General features: G+C 35.1%; 1 long non-coding RNA gene across 1 annotated transcript in view; it reads right to left on the reverse strand.

The window, feature by feature from the left end:
* Positions 1-14,673, reverse strand: part of LOC116459098 (uncharacterized) — a 33,023-nt gene extending 18,350 nt beyond the window's left edge. The window contains exons 1-3 of the long non-coding RNA XR_004245461.1: positions 14,561-14,673; positions 14,089-14,291; positions 9,706-9,907 (exon numbers count right to left, since the gene is read on the reverse strand). This is a non-coding gene — a long non-coding RNA (uncharacterized LOC116459098). The remainder of the gene's footprint in view (positions 1-9,705; positions 9,908-14,088; positions 14,292-14,560) is intronic.
* Between the last annotated feature and the right edge of the window lie 3,374 nt (positions 14,674-18,047).

Consider the following 18,047-nt stretch of genomic DNA (forward strand, 5'->3'; position numbering starts at 1 on the left):
CTGTGTGAATGTTGTAGGTGGTCACTACACTTAATATGGAAATGACTGCCCTTCATATGGAATTAAGAAAAAAACTACACTTAATATGGAATGGAGAATTTCTACCTAATATGTGGACTGTATTTTCAACGTGTTTGTACATCTTTAATAAAGTTTGCTATGCTTTGCTTCTTCCAAAAACTGTCTTTGCAAGTTTGAAACCACATACAGTAAAGAAGGTAACCTAAAAATGGACAATATAAAATCACAACAAAAAATAGAAGTAGAGAAATAGAGGTGATCCGATGAGATAATTATGTACAGCGAGTTCTGCATTTTATGTGACTTAACAAGAAATAGGATTAGTAAAGGATTTCTCATCATTTGACTTTTTAAAAGTAAACAGTTGTATTTTGAGAAATAAAGTCATCATCATTGCCAATAAGAAGAAATTATATGAACTTTTCAGTCTTTTTCAGAATAAATATTAGTATCAGGAAGATAAAAGATAAATTATGTCCTTAAAAAGAATAGCTTCCGATAGGCTAAGTTTTTAGGTGTAATGAATTTCCCGCTATTTTCTTCAGGCTTCATTACCTATAATTGATTATTTTACAATTTTTCAAACGATCTTAAAGCTTTAATATGGCTATGTCTTTAATTGTAATCTTCCCAAGATTCCTTTAGTATATTTTTCTTCGAGATGGGGACTATGTCTGCCTAGTTTCCCATCATATTTCTATTATACGTGGAAGTCAATCAGTAAATATTTATTAAATTAGTCTGTGGGATAAAAATAAGAATAAGAACTATTGTGCTTTTTTTCTCAAGATCAATTATAAAATACATGTTAATTAATACTGATTTTAAAAAATACACAAATATTCTATGTATGAAAATTTTTACTATTAACCCTCTCTAAGAGTTGCAGTCAGAACATGCCATCTTAAATGGTTTGTGTTTCCTTTTCCTCTGATATTCCGAAGTACCCAGAATGGTATCTCCCACATCTTGCATCATTCAGTGCATAATTGATGTTCTCATGAACAAAGAGATTCCTAAGGACAGTTGAAGCAATATTACTCTAGTACCTTATTTCTGGTTATCTATATGTCAGGATACAATTTATTGAACCTAGAGAATTAAAAGATTTACATGCCTATTAAGCTATCTTTCTTAAGTATTAGATGTTCCAAGCCATCTTTGAGAAATGCTGGGTCACAGCTTATTCATAGTTCTATTCTGAAATTAGTGACTGAGTGCTGTATTATTGATTAACAAGGGATTTATATGTTTTAGAAACAAGCTGAACAAGAAGTTGCATTGGGCATTTTACTGTCAAAGTTGACAGGCTGACTTTCTTTCTTGTGCAGACCGAGGGCAGTCACCATTTTTCACAGAGGTAGCCTCCAAGGATATTTGCAACCAGTCCACAGGTTTCTCCACAACAGAGTTGAATCTGTTAAAGTTCTTGAAGAGTAAACAAATTGAAACTCCAGCTTTCTGTATAGCACTTTATGAAAAATATCATTTTGGCATGAAAAACTTTAATGGTAGGTGGTTACCACTCAACTTCCTAGACCATGGGTGGGTCCAAGCCTGGTGCCTGAGTAATATAACTGCATCATAAGTTTTCTACACTTTTTAGTGTCTTGTATTATACTAAAAAATGTAATGTATTCCACCACATTAAAAACAAAATGGAGGTCAGGCGCGGTGGCTCACGCCTGTAATCCCAGCACCTTGGGAAGTCGAGGCGGGCGGATCAGCTGAGGTTAGGAGTTTGAGACTAGCCTGGCCAGTGTGATGAAACCCTGTCTCTACTCGGGAGGCTGAGGCAGGAGAATCACTTGAACCTGGGAGGCAGAGGTTGCAGTGAGCTGAGATCACACCACTGCCCTCCAGCCTGGGCAACAGAGTGAGACTCCATCTCAATAAATAAATAAATAATAAATAATAAAATAAAAAGTAGTGAAAAGGGAGATGTGGCTAATGAAAGAGAATTAATAGTATAATTGTAAAATCTTGAGCCTAGGCATAAGTAGAATGATGCTTTTGACAGAAATAGGAAACTTTAATCCATTTCAGGATTAGATACCTGTATTGAAGTATGAAATTTTTGTTTTGAAATTGCTTGAAACATGAATTAAACAGGCGTCTATTTAAGAAGTGGAAGAGAGTGTGCTCCAGATCCTAAGTAAAGCATTTCGTCAAAACCAGTCATCAAGGTGGAGTTCTGGGAAGGTGAAAGGAGAGGTCCAGGTCAGTTCACCTAATCGTGGGCTGGCTCAGCTTGGTCCTACTTAACTCTTCGTCTACCCCCATTTCCTGTCTTTACTTGCCTTCATATTTTATTTCTAATCTTGAACCTATATCCCTGTACCTGACAACCAATTTAACATTTCTGGCCTCGTAGACCGTGTCTCAGCACTATGCTCCCCTTATAAGTGTCTGATCCAGCCCATCTAGGGCGAAGTTAGACAGGTAATATCTATCTTTTACTTTTGAGAAAGAAGAAAGTGTGGTATTTAATAATACCTTTACAGGCAGGCCATATTTATTCCAAAATAGTACTTTATTAGGGCTATAAACAATGCAATTAATCATGCTCTACTTTTATGGTATGCAAATGCATACTACCTAAATGGAAGAGATTACTTAGAACACCAGCTATGAATCACTGAGCCCCTGTGACACTCTTCAAAATGCACCAAGAGAACGGTCAGTGCTTTTGAAATAATACAAATTATATTTGTTAGTATTTGTTAAATACTTATCATGTATTAGGCATGTGTTAAGCTCTTGTAGGAAATATTACAGTAGTAAAAATATCTGGAAAATTGAATTTCTGATTTGTCCATAGTCTCAAAGTAAATATAGGGTTAGAAATTGGATAATTATTACTTCAATTTACACATTTCAACAGTACAGACATTTGTAAAATTGGGATTTTTGTTACATTGTAGTTTGACATTGTATTTTGAAACATTGTATTTTCTAGAAATCTCAGATAAAATTTTTAGGAGGAAAAGGATTTTCACTGAATTCCCTGATTAGAAACTGACACTTAGGGGTGCTCAGAGTGCCTCTTTCAAGTAAAAAAGATTATATAAATTCCTCTAAATAGTGAGGGACTGATGTGAATGCCATTTAGACGCAATGCCTTCTCACAGGTTGCTCCTCTCACATAGAATGTCCTTTCTCTATTCCTCATCTAGAAACGTCTGCTTTCTTTGAGACCTGGCAGCTAAGATGACAGTACAGTAATCCAGAAAGTACTCTCTAGCATTTATTGGCAAGATGGGTGGCTCTCAAACTTGAGTTTATCAGATTTATCCAGAAGGTTTATTTAAAAAGATGGCTGGCCGCACTCCTGAAACATCTGATTCAGTAGGCCTGAGGTGCAGTCACAAATTTGCATTATTAACAAATTTCCAGGTGATAATGCTGCTGATCCAGAGGCCACACTTTGAAAAAATACTGAACCATGGTACAACAATGACATAAAAACTCAGAGTGTCCTTCTCCTGCCAGTCCTATTGATTAGACTCCTTCAGTTAAATAATACACAGTTATGTGTGTGTTAAATTGCTTGTTTGCATTATTAAGATAATTTATATTCCCATCACTAATGTATTCTCTGAAACCAGACACATATATTCAACTACCTATTCTGTAGCATCATTCATATGTCTAACAAGCACCTAAAGCTTAAGACATCCAAAATTGAACTCTTAATTTCTGTCACCTCTCTGGTTCTAGACTGTTTACTGCTCTAGTCCTGTATAACAAATCTTAAAAGCAAGGTCCAAATGGATGAGGTATTTTACAAGTAACTTAACTGTGTCCCAGAGAATGCAAAAACCAAAACAAAAAAATCAATGATATTGTAAAAACACAAAAATATCTAGGCACAACAAAGTAAAATTTATAATGCTTAATATCCAAGCAAAAATTACCAGGCTTACAAATAAGCAGGAGAATACAGAATATAATTATGGAAATAATTGAAACCATCTCAGAGAGGACACATGCATTAGAATTAATAGTCAAGACTTAAAAATAGCAATTATAATTGTATTACATACATTCAAAAAGTTAGAGACACAGAAGATATTTAAAACCCCATTCAAACTTCTAGAAATACAACTACAACATGTGAGACATACACTGGTTGTAATTAACAGATTACACATGGTAGAAGAAAAGAGTAGTTAACTTGAAGATACAGCAGCAGCAATAGTTGGAAATGAAATTCAGAGAGAAAATAGACTAAAAAAAATTAACAGAGCATCAGTGAGCTGCAGGACCTCATCGCAGTCTGAATATGCACGTAATGAGAATCCCTCAATAAGAGAGAGGATGGGCACAAAATAATAGCTAAGGTGGTAGATAGAATTCTAATATAGCCCCAACATTTTTCAGCCCCTGGTGTATTCACCCTATATAATCCCCAGGACATGAATACGGTAGATTTTACTTTCTTGATTCGGTTATAAGGCACAACTATCCTTTAAATGGGAAGATTATTTGTGTGGGCCTCGCCTAATCACATAAAGTGTTGGAAAGAAGAGAGCTTTCTCTAGCTGGTTGCAGAAGAGAAAGTCAGAGATTTGATGCATAAGAAGCTTCAGCATATCAATGCTGGCCCAAGGATAGAAGGGGCCAAGTGTCACGGAAAGCAGGCAGCATCGAGGAAAAGCACCTCCTGGCTTATAGCCAGCAGGAAATGGGGAATCCAGTCCTAAAATCATAAGGAACTAAATTCTGCCAACAAAAAGAAGGATTTTAGAAGATTTTGTTCCCAGAGCCTCCGAAAGAAAGAGGAAAAAAAAGAGAACCCAGTCAGACACAACAGTTTAAGCAGACCTTTCTATGCCTTATTGGATTTCTGACCTACAGAGCTGTAAACAAATAAAGTGTTGCTGCTTTAAATGCCAAGTTTGTGGTATTTTTTTAAAGTACATACAATAGAAAACAAGCAAAGAAATAATGTCCAACATATTTTCAAATTCAGAGAAGACTATAAACTCAAAGAACAAAGAGATTAAGCAAAACCCAAGTATTGGAAACGTGAAGAAAACTATACCAGTGCATACTGTAAGTTGCTCAAAACTTGTGCTAATGCAAAAAAAAAAAAATCTTAAATGCAGACACAGAAGACCCACTCACCTACATTAGGGGGTCAAATACAAAATCTTCATGAATCTTTCAAATAAAATATGAGGTTGCAAAGAAATACCAGGATTGATTTAGGCTATTTTCTTCACCCATCAGACTCCACCAATTCTATCTTTAGGGGATACTATAAAAGAAGACCTTAGTAATTCCCTCATTTGAATATCTTATAGATCTATTGAAGGGAAATATAATTATCATTTTGTAAAAAATTTAGAAACTGAGGTCTATTTGAACATACTTAGTTCAGTTTAAAAATAAATCGTACCAAGAGGGGCAATTATACAATATTCCATGTGAAAGAAAATGCTTCCTTTTATTCTTTTTCCTCTTTCTCTTACCTTTTCTAAATGTGGAATCACGTTTCCTCTGAATTCCAAAAAAATTGGTTTGGGATAAAGAAAGAAAGGATAGTATTGATTATATATATATATATATATATATATATATATTCATATTTAATGAAATATATATTTCAAATTACTGATATCCTAAGCTGACTTGGAACCTGCTGGGACTTAACTGGCATAGGTAAGTGGATAAAGAAGGAATGTTAATATTCTCTCATTAACATTAGGCAAAGCCAGGGAGAGAAGAGGTTGACTACCAAGGTGAGGTTATCAGTGGTATCATGTCTTCCTGAGGAACATCATAAGCACAAGTTTGAATTGGACTGATGTTTCTGTTGTATTGACTTCACGTATTGATTGAAAATAAGAAATAATTTCCAGCCTTTTTGAGGGTAAGACATTACTAAGAGCATCAGCTAACCACATTGGAGTTGAGAGCACAGCCCCAGTGGGTGATAAGAAGCTGAAGCTGAAACTCACAGTGAAGGTTGGGAATGTACAGGCAAGCACGGTGGCTCCAGCATACTCTGAGTTCTCATCATCTCACCCGTGCTCTAGGTATATTGCAACAAAACAAGTTGTCAGCTCCATTACTGTACGGTTAAAACTTTCTACTTTGATCTGCATTAACTAAACAACTTAGGCTGAGCCTGGCTCTGTGAATAAAGTCGTCCTTAGAAGAAATGTAATGACCAACATCAGCTGGAAATTTGGAGACGAATAATATAGGAGAAAAGAAGAGATTCTTGCTTTTACTACTCAATTGTTCTTTAGTTCCCAGATATTCCTTTCTTGGAGAAAAAGGGGAAAGTTTAGAAATGGGAAACACTGAGAAAAGTCACAGACTAAATATTTTTAGAATATCCATTTATTTCTTATTATCACAATTCAAGGAAATGATGTACCACTTTTTCACTTTTGAGAGAGAAACCGTTAATAAAATTGATAGTTAATGCTGAAGACTGTCATGAATTAGTCACTAGATAGAGGCACGTTTAAATTGCAAATTACTTTGAAAGTCATTAACCACCCCAAACTTAATAAAGTGAAATCTTCACACTGTTAAAGAGAGTAACAGATGTTGTTTTTAATGTTTAATGAAAAATATTTATCTGCTGCTATAATCCAGTCCCGTCTCCCTGACCCCCCTTTTTTTTTCCTGCTCTCCAGTTAGGTTTGTTATGTTTCATTTGAAAGCTCTTCTGCAAGATGATGAGTGCATTAGTTTTTACAATTGTGAAGGCTCAGTCTTAGATAAATGTTATTTCTCAAGGAGTTCTGCATACTGCATGTTTGAGAGCAAGAGTCAGTTTCTAGAAATCTGTGTGAGTAAAATGGAGAGAAGGCATTTTTTTTTTGTCTCCAGCCAATATGGCAGATGAAGATATGTAACTACAGAAAAGCATTCTAATCGGTGTAGCTTCAAGCCTTGAAAGATACTGCATAGTAACTGTGCTTTCTTTTAGATGATCTTTTTTCTTCTTGGATTATTTAAGGGGGACTAATTTTTTGAAACCCTAGGCAACATGATCACAAGCAGTAAACAAAGTTTGTATCAAGAAAATAATGGTATTTCAATGTTAGGGAAAAACAATGTCATAGCCAGGAGGGAAGCAATCAGAACTGAAACTGCTGCAATCTGGAAGCTTCTCCTCAGGACCTGTTTACAGCTGGTTCACTGTTCTCCCAAGCAGTATAATGTGCCAAACAAGTGGCAGGTGGGAAGGTTATGTAAAAAACTGTCTGCATGACTTAGTTGACTGTTGAGGTTCAAAAAGAAATTGTAGAGACATTAAGCCTTCTGAAATAAAAAATGAAAATTATGGTAATCCCCTCAACCGAGAGACAGAACTGGTCTCTATCTAAACAGACCTAAAGTGAATCGTATTGTCTAGTGCAGATAGAGCTCCTTCTGATTAAAAAATTTGTCACAGCTTCCTTAATTTTGTGTAATAGTATGAAGAATACATCCTTGATTTCACCTTCTAGACTTGCAACTTTCTCCTAATTCTTTGCATTCCAGGTTCAAGGAAGAAAAACAGCAATCATGAAGAGAGAGAGAGAGCAGCATAACAGATCATTATATTTATAGTAATGATTTGATTCTCAGAGCTAGGCTTAGCCCAAGTTGTTTAGTGAATGCAAATCAAGGTAGAAAGTTTCAGCCCCAGCATGAGTGGAGTTGATAATTTGTTTTGTTGCAAAGAGTTACAGGATATATATATATATATTAGTCTCCCTGGAACATTCACTCTGATAAGAAAGGAACCATTTTTTCTGTCTATTAGGCAGATCTTGCAGAATGAAATATTAAACAATTAAAGTTTGCTGTTATGTTATACTGTGATGAAATACCACAAGTAATCTTATCCTTGACCATAGATTAAAAGATCATAGCCTTCTGAGGAACTGCAAAATGACCTCAAAAATTGTGTGGAATATAAAGATATTGCAGTCAAAAATGGCTGTAAGTATCATTCGATTGTACAAATATTTACAGATTATGGTACCTAATATAGGCCAGGGGCTATGCCAAGTACTTTAGATGGAAATACAAAGATGGCAAGCATAGCCCCTGACTTACAGAAACTTCATGTTTAAGAGAAAGAGTAGGACAAGCACACAAACTGTAACAGGCACCAAAAAAGGTTCATTTAGGCCGGGTGTGGTGGCTCATGCCTGTAATCCCAGCACTTTGGGAGGCTGAGGCAGGCGGACCACAAGGTCAGGAGTTTGAGAGCAGCCTGGCCAACATGGTGAAACCCTGTCTCTACTAAAAAAAATACAAAAATTAGCCAGGCATGGTGGCGTGTGCCTGTAATCCCAGCTACTCAGGAGGCTGAGGCAGGAGAATTGCTTGAACCTGGGAGGCGGAGGTTGCAGTGAGCCGAGATTGCAGCACTGCACTTCAGCCTGGGTGAAGGAGCAAGACTCTGTCTCAAAAAAAAAAAAAAAAAAAAAAAAAAGTTCATTTAGAGATAATCAAAGATGTAAAGATGTTCAGATCAAGAGCTCTTAAGTTCAGAGAAATAATATATGGACTTTGTGGATTGAACTTGGTTTCTCCAGGGGAGAGAAAAGGTAGATGATCCCAGCTGGGGGACAAAATGAACCAAAGCATCAAATTTGAAGTATTAGGATATTTGGAGTTGGCAGATTGTTCATTGACGTGTGGAGTATGCTGGTTAGGATGTCAAATATGAGAGCTGTTGACAAGAAAATTGTCCTGCCACGTATTTCTTCGATATATTACATTCATGACCTGTGTGTTTATTTATTTTGAACCCTTTCAAATGAAAGATGACATATGAATAGTCATTCTCTGTAGCTTGGTAAAATTTCCCCAAAGTGATAAAATCCTAGTAACCAGCATCTAGATCAAAGAATCATATTACCATCATCCAGAGGACCCCCAACCTCCATAGCCTCTTTTAGTCACACACACACCCCATAAAAATCATTATCCATTTTTATATGTACCATCGTATCACAGTATAGTAGTTTTTTTGTTTAGAACTTAATATAAATAAAATATTAGATAAACTTGTGTTTGACTTCTTTTACTGAAGATCCTTATTTAGTGTAACTATAGCTTATTTTTATTGTTTATTAGTATTCAATTGTATAGAATTGTAAGAATAATCTATTGCTGATGTACATTTGGGTTTTTAATTTGTTTTAATCTTAACTTTTCAATCAAATAAATGTATTAAAAACAACTCAATTTCAAAATGGTTAAATGAATGCAGTGACTGATTAACTTAAATGTATACATAATCACCTATATAACATATTCAAGTATGAACAATAATCAGCAATTTTCCTTATTAGTGATGAATCCTAACTCCAGTTTGAGGACTGGGAAGTAATCGGGTCACTTCTGTGTCCTATTTCTCTTCTATGGTCACCTGACTAGCTCAGTTGGTAGAGCGCGAGACTCATAACCCCTTCTAGTTTGCTTCATACTCTAGCCTGTGTTGACCTCTTTGAATTCTGTGCTGTTATTCCTGATTGGAAAGGTCCTCAGATGCATTATAAACGTTGTATTCTTGTGTTAGAGGATGTGTTGCCTCAACTGCAAAACATCAGGTATTTCTACTATGTTATGTAAGCAAACAAACAACAACGACAACAACAACAAAAACTCCTTGCACACATTTTGTTTTCCAATTCCAGATTAACTCTGTTGAAAACTTACCTCACTCGCTCTGATGAAAGAGAGTGTTATCTTTCTCTTGAGAAAGCTCTGTGTTTTGAGAAGGAACAACTAACTTTCAGATTGCCATCTGGAAGGTTTCTCACTCAGGAAACTTATCCAAATTCCCCCTCTATTGTCCTCAAAAGGATCGTCCATCCATGGATCTGTGACTCTCACTGTGTCTTGCACTGTTAATGTTTGTCTGGGGGAAAGTAACATTTCTTAGGATTATAGGCAGCGCTTCCCACCTCAGTTACCAATCGTGATCATTACCTCCTTCAATCCCTAATATCTGCTTTTATAGACTTTTGAGGGGAATGGAAAGGAAAGACCACGAAAATGCAGAAAGTGGAGGGTAGTGCTTTCACCGTGCATTGCATATATCTTCAGAGATTCAATAAGAGGATGAAAGGCTCCTGGGCAAGCCACTCCATGGGAGCTCCAAACCCTACTTGTACTTGAAGAAAACGATTTATTTTTAAATTTTAAATTTTACAGATTAAAAAAAGGAGGTCAGAGTGAGACTGTTCCCTTTTTATTCATTCTTGCTATTGTGCAACTATGAGTTTCTGAGAAGTTATAAGGTTGATTTCATATCATCCATCCCAGTTACAATTCCACTGTGGGTAAACATACTTAATGGATTATATGACTACTGTATAAAAAGATGTATTAATTGCTTATACATATAAGCAATATAAAGATATAATTTTAATACCATAATTAATAAAATGAGAGAGGTATGTGAAGCACCAAGAGCATATAGCGATTGACTTCAATCTAATAAAATTGAGGGACGGCGTCTCTGATGAAATGAAGCTTGAGAGGTTGTAGGAAGAGTATGTGGTACTGAAAGAGGTAATGCCGCATGCATTTAAACATATGGACCCATTGTATTTTTTGTTAGCTTGTTTTAGGTTTTTAGAATTATTCCTACCAAGAAATGAGTCCATTTTCGAGCTTTTATTTTATACCTGTGTATTCATGTATATATACATTAACTTATATTAGTTCAAATAATCTTCACTTAATTACCACAGAATTTTCCTTAGATAAATATGCGTTCTTTTGTGTAATATCACAATGGCGATATTTTGCAGTTGTTCTGGAACTTAAATGGCATGAATAATATTTCCAATATAATATATGACTATATGTCCTCTGGGTATAGGACAAACATCTTAAGGATAAATAGTGTTATCATTCTTAATACGTACCAGAATTTTTAAACGGAATTTTACTGTAATAAACATCTTAGTACAGAAAAACACTTTCTCTGAATAAAATGTGTCTTATTATAATACTCAGTATAACATCAGGGTTTTTTTATTATTTCCAAATAACAGAGAAGAAGTTGGATTTAATCTAACAAGTAAGAATTACAACACAGTTTCTGTAATCAGTAGCTCAGCAATGGGCATTCATATTCACATGAATTCATGCGAAATTGAATGCCCATTGCTGAGCTACTTACTTTAATTCTAAAAATGTTTATTGAGTGTTAAGTATATGACGTGTCAGATCATGAAAATATAAAGCAGATTAAGTCAATTTTCCTATATTTCAAGGAACTTATGGTATAACCTAGTAGTCAGTGAAAAACATAAAATCATCATGGTGACATTTCGTGATGGAGATACATAGCTTCCAAGGGAAACCAGAGAGGAGGATTTTCGTTTGCTTGTTATATGTGTGTGTGTGTGTGTGTGTGTGTGTATGTGTGTGTGTGTGTGTGTGTGTATTTTTACAGATATATGCTTATATAATCAAACTTTTATGTGCAAAAGCCTGAGATGTATGGATTTGGAAAACAGGATAAGTTTTAGGAAGTAGAGATTGGAGGGGAGAGGCAGTCAAGAGATAAACTTGATATTATTAATCTTCAGAGAAGTCCTAACTTTTAGACATTATTAACCATATTTCACAGAAGTCATGGTACTGATTCCTGGCCAAATCTGCGATATACAAAAACCTATTCAATCTTTTACTCTATACAACTGAGATATTAAATTGGAAGTTACTTATTTTAATAACATAATTTTTCTATGTAATGCTTCACAGTTCCAAAGCATCCTCACATAAATTGCCTTATTCTAAACTCATAACCACATTGTGAAGCAGAAGGTAAGCATATTTATTCCCATTTACATATGAGGGAACAGAGGCTTAGTGTAATAAGAACTGGCCCAAGATTACCACAGATTTATGGAGTAAAATGTAAGTCATTTTAATTCCCAAGTTTGCATACTTTTATTCTCTATTTCTTAGCATCATAGTTACTGTAATAAAATGGGCAGTCATGACTGTGTATTCGTTCTTACATAGAATTTATGACATCTTCTTTTAAAAGAGTATAATTAATAAAATTTTTTAAACCAGGACTTGAACTGGGTGGATTCAGAGGATAGAGGAAAAGCCGGCACACATACTGAAAAATGTAGAATGCAAGAAAAGGCCCAAGTGCTTCGAATGCATGGGGATAGCTTCAAAAAATTGTTACACAGAGTTTAGCTTGTAAGTGGGAAAGCAACTTTTTCAAATGGCTTCATGAACCATCTATACACAAGCAGAACAGAATATACCAAATGTCTAAACACACATTCCTGTTTGAGTCCTTTGATAACACTGTTACTAGTTGTTTCCTCTACACGGTTAGGTTGGATTTTGGCCAGTTAATTGAAACTGAAGAAAATAAAATCTAAACAGATTACATGGGAGCTCAAATCTGAAGGAGGGATGCTTTTAGGGAACATGCATTCAACTAGCCAATGTTAATATGCAAGACCACGTTAGACGTAGGAGAAATAATCCCACACAATTTTCAGTACTGTCAGCTGTAGCTAAGGAGTTATGGTGAATACTATAAAGTTAGGTCAGTCACCTATATATTGAGACTGACAGTTATCAGGGAGAGCTAATGAGTTGATCCAAGTGATATTTAAAAACCACAGTTAGATTAGTTTAGATGAGGTTGTAATTCTCATTTTCATCATGAATTTTATTTTCCTTTGTCAAAGATGTAATAATACTGAATAGACTTTAAATGATTTAAAGCCCCATAATAATTTCACTGTTCATATCTCATTAATTACTTAACATTATAATGATGGCCTACCTCATAAATAGAAATACAAAAATAGGCTACAATGATATAATATAGCCCTTGCTTTTTGCTGAGATAAATTGGAAGAGATCACAATATTGAAGATATTTCAATACTTAACATGCAAAGAAAAGAAAAACTTGCAAAAATTAAATTCAGTCCTTTTTACATGATTAAAATAATGAGAATTTTGCAAAGCATTATAGAATATTTTTCTCTCAGGTCTACATTTTTTTCTGGCATGTCTTTCCATTGTGCTAAAAGCAAATACAGTACATCCTATGTTTTGTTATGTAGGGTATCATATTGTCTCTTTCTTAGCATTGCTGTGAATACATGAGGAGAAGGAAAATTAAAGTAGCAAATAGGGCATGTGTGTGTATGTGTGTGTGTATGTGTTTACCACAAAGTTAATATAAGTTTAAGTACTGTAACTACTACAGAACTCTAATTCTCAAACTGGATTTTATATCAGAATAGTCTTAGAAGTTGTCAAGATGTGGGTTTTGTGGCCCTACTTTTTTCCTACCAAATCATAACATCAGTGTTGGGGTGCCCATAAACCTACATTTGTAATACTCTCCATGGTGATTCTGATGCACAGCTGGATTTGAGGACCACTGATAAGATATTCATATCAAATATTAAATGTGTGTACATATTTGCTACTGAAAATACATGTGATGTTTCTTTGAAATTGTAAAATATGTAAAATAATGGTTTTATGAGTACCTCCCTGCCCAACATCACCACGGTAAATGCTACAAAATATTAAATACCTAGCATAGTGCCTCTTAACAGCTTATTGTGTTGGCTTAGGGTCATGGGTGATAGTTAGCAAGAAGATTATCAAATGTGAACTGGATTATCAAATGCAAACTTGATGAACTCTTCTATACTGAAGGAAAAGGGGAGCAGTGACTTCAGGGGTAAAGAGTATATGTCATCAGCTCAGCAGTAGCCTAAAGAGCCCCTTCAGTGTTTCCCACATCACTTCATGTAATTGTGGTAATTATCACTGATTATGCTCAAAGTTTCTTGTAGGTAGTCTTTTAAACATTTGCGTAGATTATTTAACATAATTCTCACCAAAAATATTATATGTTATTAAATCCATGTTACAATCTAGAAAACTGAGGCTTTCACAGAGACCTATATTTTTTAACTCCTAAGATAATACAGTAACTACAAAATACAGTAACTCTACAGGTAACAATGATAACAAAAGGTTGTCTTCAAAAATATAAATAACACAACTAACAGCAAAATAGCAGACTTACTTTCCTTCATTGCCAGAGTGCAAGGACTCCTTCCCCCATACTTCTTCCCATGCCTCTGAAGTGCTTGGTTCAATGAAGGTTAGCCTACTTTAGTTTGGGACCACATCAGTCAGGTACTGCAGGGCCAGTGGGCAGTAGAGACCTTCTGTTAAGTTTTCTTATGAGTCACTAGTGAAGCATAGGAATTCCCTGCCTCTGGCACTCTATAGGGAAAAAAAAAAACAAAACAAAAAAAACAAAACACAAGGAACAAAAGAAAACAGGCAATTTGCCCCTGTCACACAGATTAATCAAGAAAGCCATAACCTTTGTATCTTTAGTTTGTCTCTGATAAGGGGAAAAGGGCATTATGATAGATACAGAAAGGAATCACTTCAATCATCTTTAAGTGTCTTAGGACATAAGGCAAGGGACTTAACGCTTTCATTTAAAACATGTATTCTTTTTCTCTTGAAGTGTCTGTAATTATTACCTGTGCTCCTTCTATCATGCTGTATTGTGAAAACTTCAGAGAAAAGAAGCAAGTTCTATAGATCAAAGAAAAAATTGACTGGAAAAAAAAAGGATTGTCTTTCTACTAAACACACACACATATTCTGTCGTTATGGCAACATAAGATCTAAGAATGGCACACCAAATAATATGGTACCAAGGCACATTATTATACTATCATCAAATGTCACAATAAATGTGCTTCAGCTCCTCAATATAACATACAGTATTGTTTTCTGTTCTTCTCGGTACTTTCAGTTGAGGTCAAAGCAGCTTTTCTGAATGAAGACCAAATATCAACCATCGCCCTTCTTAGTGGATCTTTCTTGCATGAAGACATCCCACTAATTTCACTTAAAATATATGCAGTAGATTGAAAATTGGGCTATTTCTTCTGTTTCCTAAAGGAACAACTGTTTATCCTTCAAAACCCATTACACTATATCTTATAGCAATATGCTTAGCTGAGGAATTCGTTTGTGTGTGTGTGTGTGTGTATTTTATATATATATGTGTGTGTGTTTGTGTGTGTATAAATAACTTTGATTGACTAAAAATTGGCTATAAATATGTAGACGAAGTAAATCATACTGATGTAGATAAAACAGATTGGTTTAGTGTATCTTCCCACATGCTTTTAATCTTTAAAAATATATTTATGTAAGAGAGCAGTGGTGGAAATTTTACCACTTTTTGGATGGTGCTGCAAATTTATACAGTTGCTTTATTCTTCATATTTTCTCTAATATCCTGATATGCATATGTATGTTAATGTTCTATTATGGTATTGACTCACAACTATACCATGTGACTTTGCCAATGGAAAGACAAAAAAAAATGAGGAAGAATGGGTTACAAGTCAGCAGCAATTTTCTGGAGAGATTGCAATAACAGCGAAAAGGCGAGATATCTAGGTATCTAGGAGGTTTTAGAAATGATGGGAAAAGATCACACATTTTAAACAATCATGAAGTACTGAGAACTAACACGAGGAGGGGCTGAAATTGGCTTTAGGGACTGTTTCCTCTTTCATGTAGGAGAAGAAGAGGAATAAAAAGGAAAGGCTAGGTTGAAGTAGAATGTGAGGTTTCAAAGATGTGTCCTTGGGTGTTTGTCACCCTCATGCCCTACTGCTCTTCCAGCCCTGATGTTTCACTCTAATTCTGCACCTAGATGTTTTTATTTTTAAACCAAGAATTTGTCACCAAAATTTAGAAAAATGCAGATGACCCCCAACTTACTATTATATAGCTCATGATTTTTTTACTGCAATAGTGTGGAAGCAATACCCATTCATTAGAAACCATACTTGGAGTACCCATACAACCATTCTGCTTTTCACTTTCAGCTCACTGTCCAATATATTACAAGAGATATTCAACACTGTATTGCAAAATAGGCTCTGTGTTAGATTATTTTGCCCAACTGTGGGCTACAGTAACTGTTCTGATCACTTTTAAGGTAGGCTAGGCTAAGCTATGATGTTTAATAGGTTAGGGGCATTACATGCATTTTTAACTTAGGGTCTTTTCTACTTATGATGTGTTTATCAGGATGCACCCTCATCATAAGTCAAGGAGCTTCTGTAGATTTCTGAATTGTACCAGTCCATTTCCAGAGTCTTCTACATTTATCGCTAGGAGCTCATTTCAACAGAAAAATAAATCCTTAAAATTGCCATTCAGTTAGTGTCAGCTAATTCTGCTTCTCTGGTCCCTGTTTATTTGAAAAATGTGCTATCCTACAACACAGTATATTTGTGACTGAACTAAATTAAGGGTGATAATACTGAACCTACTAATTTAAAATATATTCTGGGGCTCTTAGCTTAGTCAAACATATTTAATGTTTCTCTTCTCAGTATTATTCTCTCCAACTACCCATTTCAAGAAATAATTTAACACTGAGTGGAGAGCTGTGCACTGATAAAAGAGGCCTATTGTCCCCAAAGCATTTACTATCAGTTTACTCAGACTATCTTAAAATGCCAAAGAAAATGAAATTCCAACCCAGTAATTTAGCCATGTGCTAAATGTATTTTCTGATGAGATTGCTGCATATTACTGAAGTCCAAATTAGAAAGTCGGTGAAAATTGATTGGGAAATCTAAGGGCTGCATTAAAAAGACAAAGGCATTAACGGAAATAACATGGACTTCAGTGAATGTTTGAAACAACATCTCAGAATTTTATTTTTATTTAGTAGTACAGGTTGCTATGCAGCACCAAGTATGTATGTTCCAGCTACCCATAGAAATCTGGCAGGAGGACATGAAACCATCTTTGAAAACACCCATAAACATCTTTACAACTGTAGTTTATCTATCACTCATAAATACTTTGATGCAGGAAAGTTCCCAGGCACCCAGCTAGAGAACATGTTATATTTTGAAGCATATTTATGGAATAGTTATGAGACTTTGGCTTAGCACCAGATGTCAAAATCTCTGTCAACTTTTGAAAGATTTTTCTCTCTTATGGAAAGACAAAGAAGGGAAAAGCAACACTCTTCTCATTTTTCATTGTTAGGTAGTACTGGCACAGGTGTTCTGTTGTTCCCTGTGGTTTTACTGTTTAGCGATCATGAAGAACCTTAGATTTGAAAACACTCTCCCTCATTAATCATCAGTTCCTCACACTGTGATGTAGGCTCTACAATGAGTTCCTCCTAACAGGGCTGGAAAGGAAGGTGAGGAGAGACAGCACCACACACACACACACACACACACACACACATGCACAACGGTGCACAAGCACACACAGAATTGATTTTGTCATTTCTTACATTCATTTATTGGCCTGCTCTATATGTTCAATAAATGACTAAACACCATCAGAATTGACACTAATATGTAATTACATTAATTGTAAAAGTGGGTGATCATATTTATGGGTAATGTTCTTAGTTTAATTACTTGAATACCTATGACTTATAGTAGAATAAGAATTTTAAGAACATTTATTTGCTTCCACAATAATTGCTTGGAAATATTAATCCTGCTGATGTTCAGATATCCCCCTACTGTCTTTTATATTCATCCACTTTCATTTTTCTTCTCATTCCATTTTCTTTCTCTCTTAAAATGACTTACTGTATCCTGGGCCTTCTCACTTTCATTCTTCCTCTCTCAGTCTGTCTCCTCTGTGTGTTTCTCTTGCATTCCAATATTTTCACTCTTTTCTAACCATCTTTTCTACTTTCTGTACCGTTCAGTTGCATTACCTCTTGCCTATCACTTTTTTATTGCCTTTATATTTATCTTTATCCTCTCATATTTTTTACTCAGATATTTTTCTCCCTTCTATGATAAATTTCTGTTTCTCCTATAATGGACATTGTTCCTTTCCTCATATTTGTTTCCCTTTCTTTTTTTCCCCGTGATTAATATTTTCATCTCCCACATTTTTCTCAGTTGCTAATTTTGCTTTTACTTCCTTTGTTTTCTCATCCATTTGCCTTACCTTTAT

This window comes from Hylobates moloch, unplaced genomic scaffold, assembly GCF_009828535.3.
Source record: "Hylobates moloch isolate HMO894 unplaced genomic scaffold, HMol_V3 SCAFFOLD_19, whole genome shotgun sequence".
Classification (NCBI taxonomy): Eukaryota; Metazoa; Chordata; class Mammalia; order Primates; family Hylobatidae; genus Hylobates; species Hylobates moloch.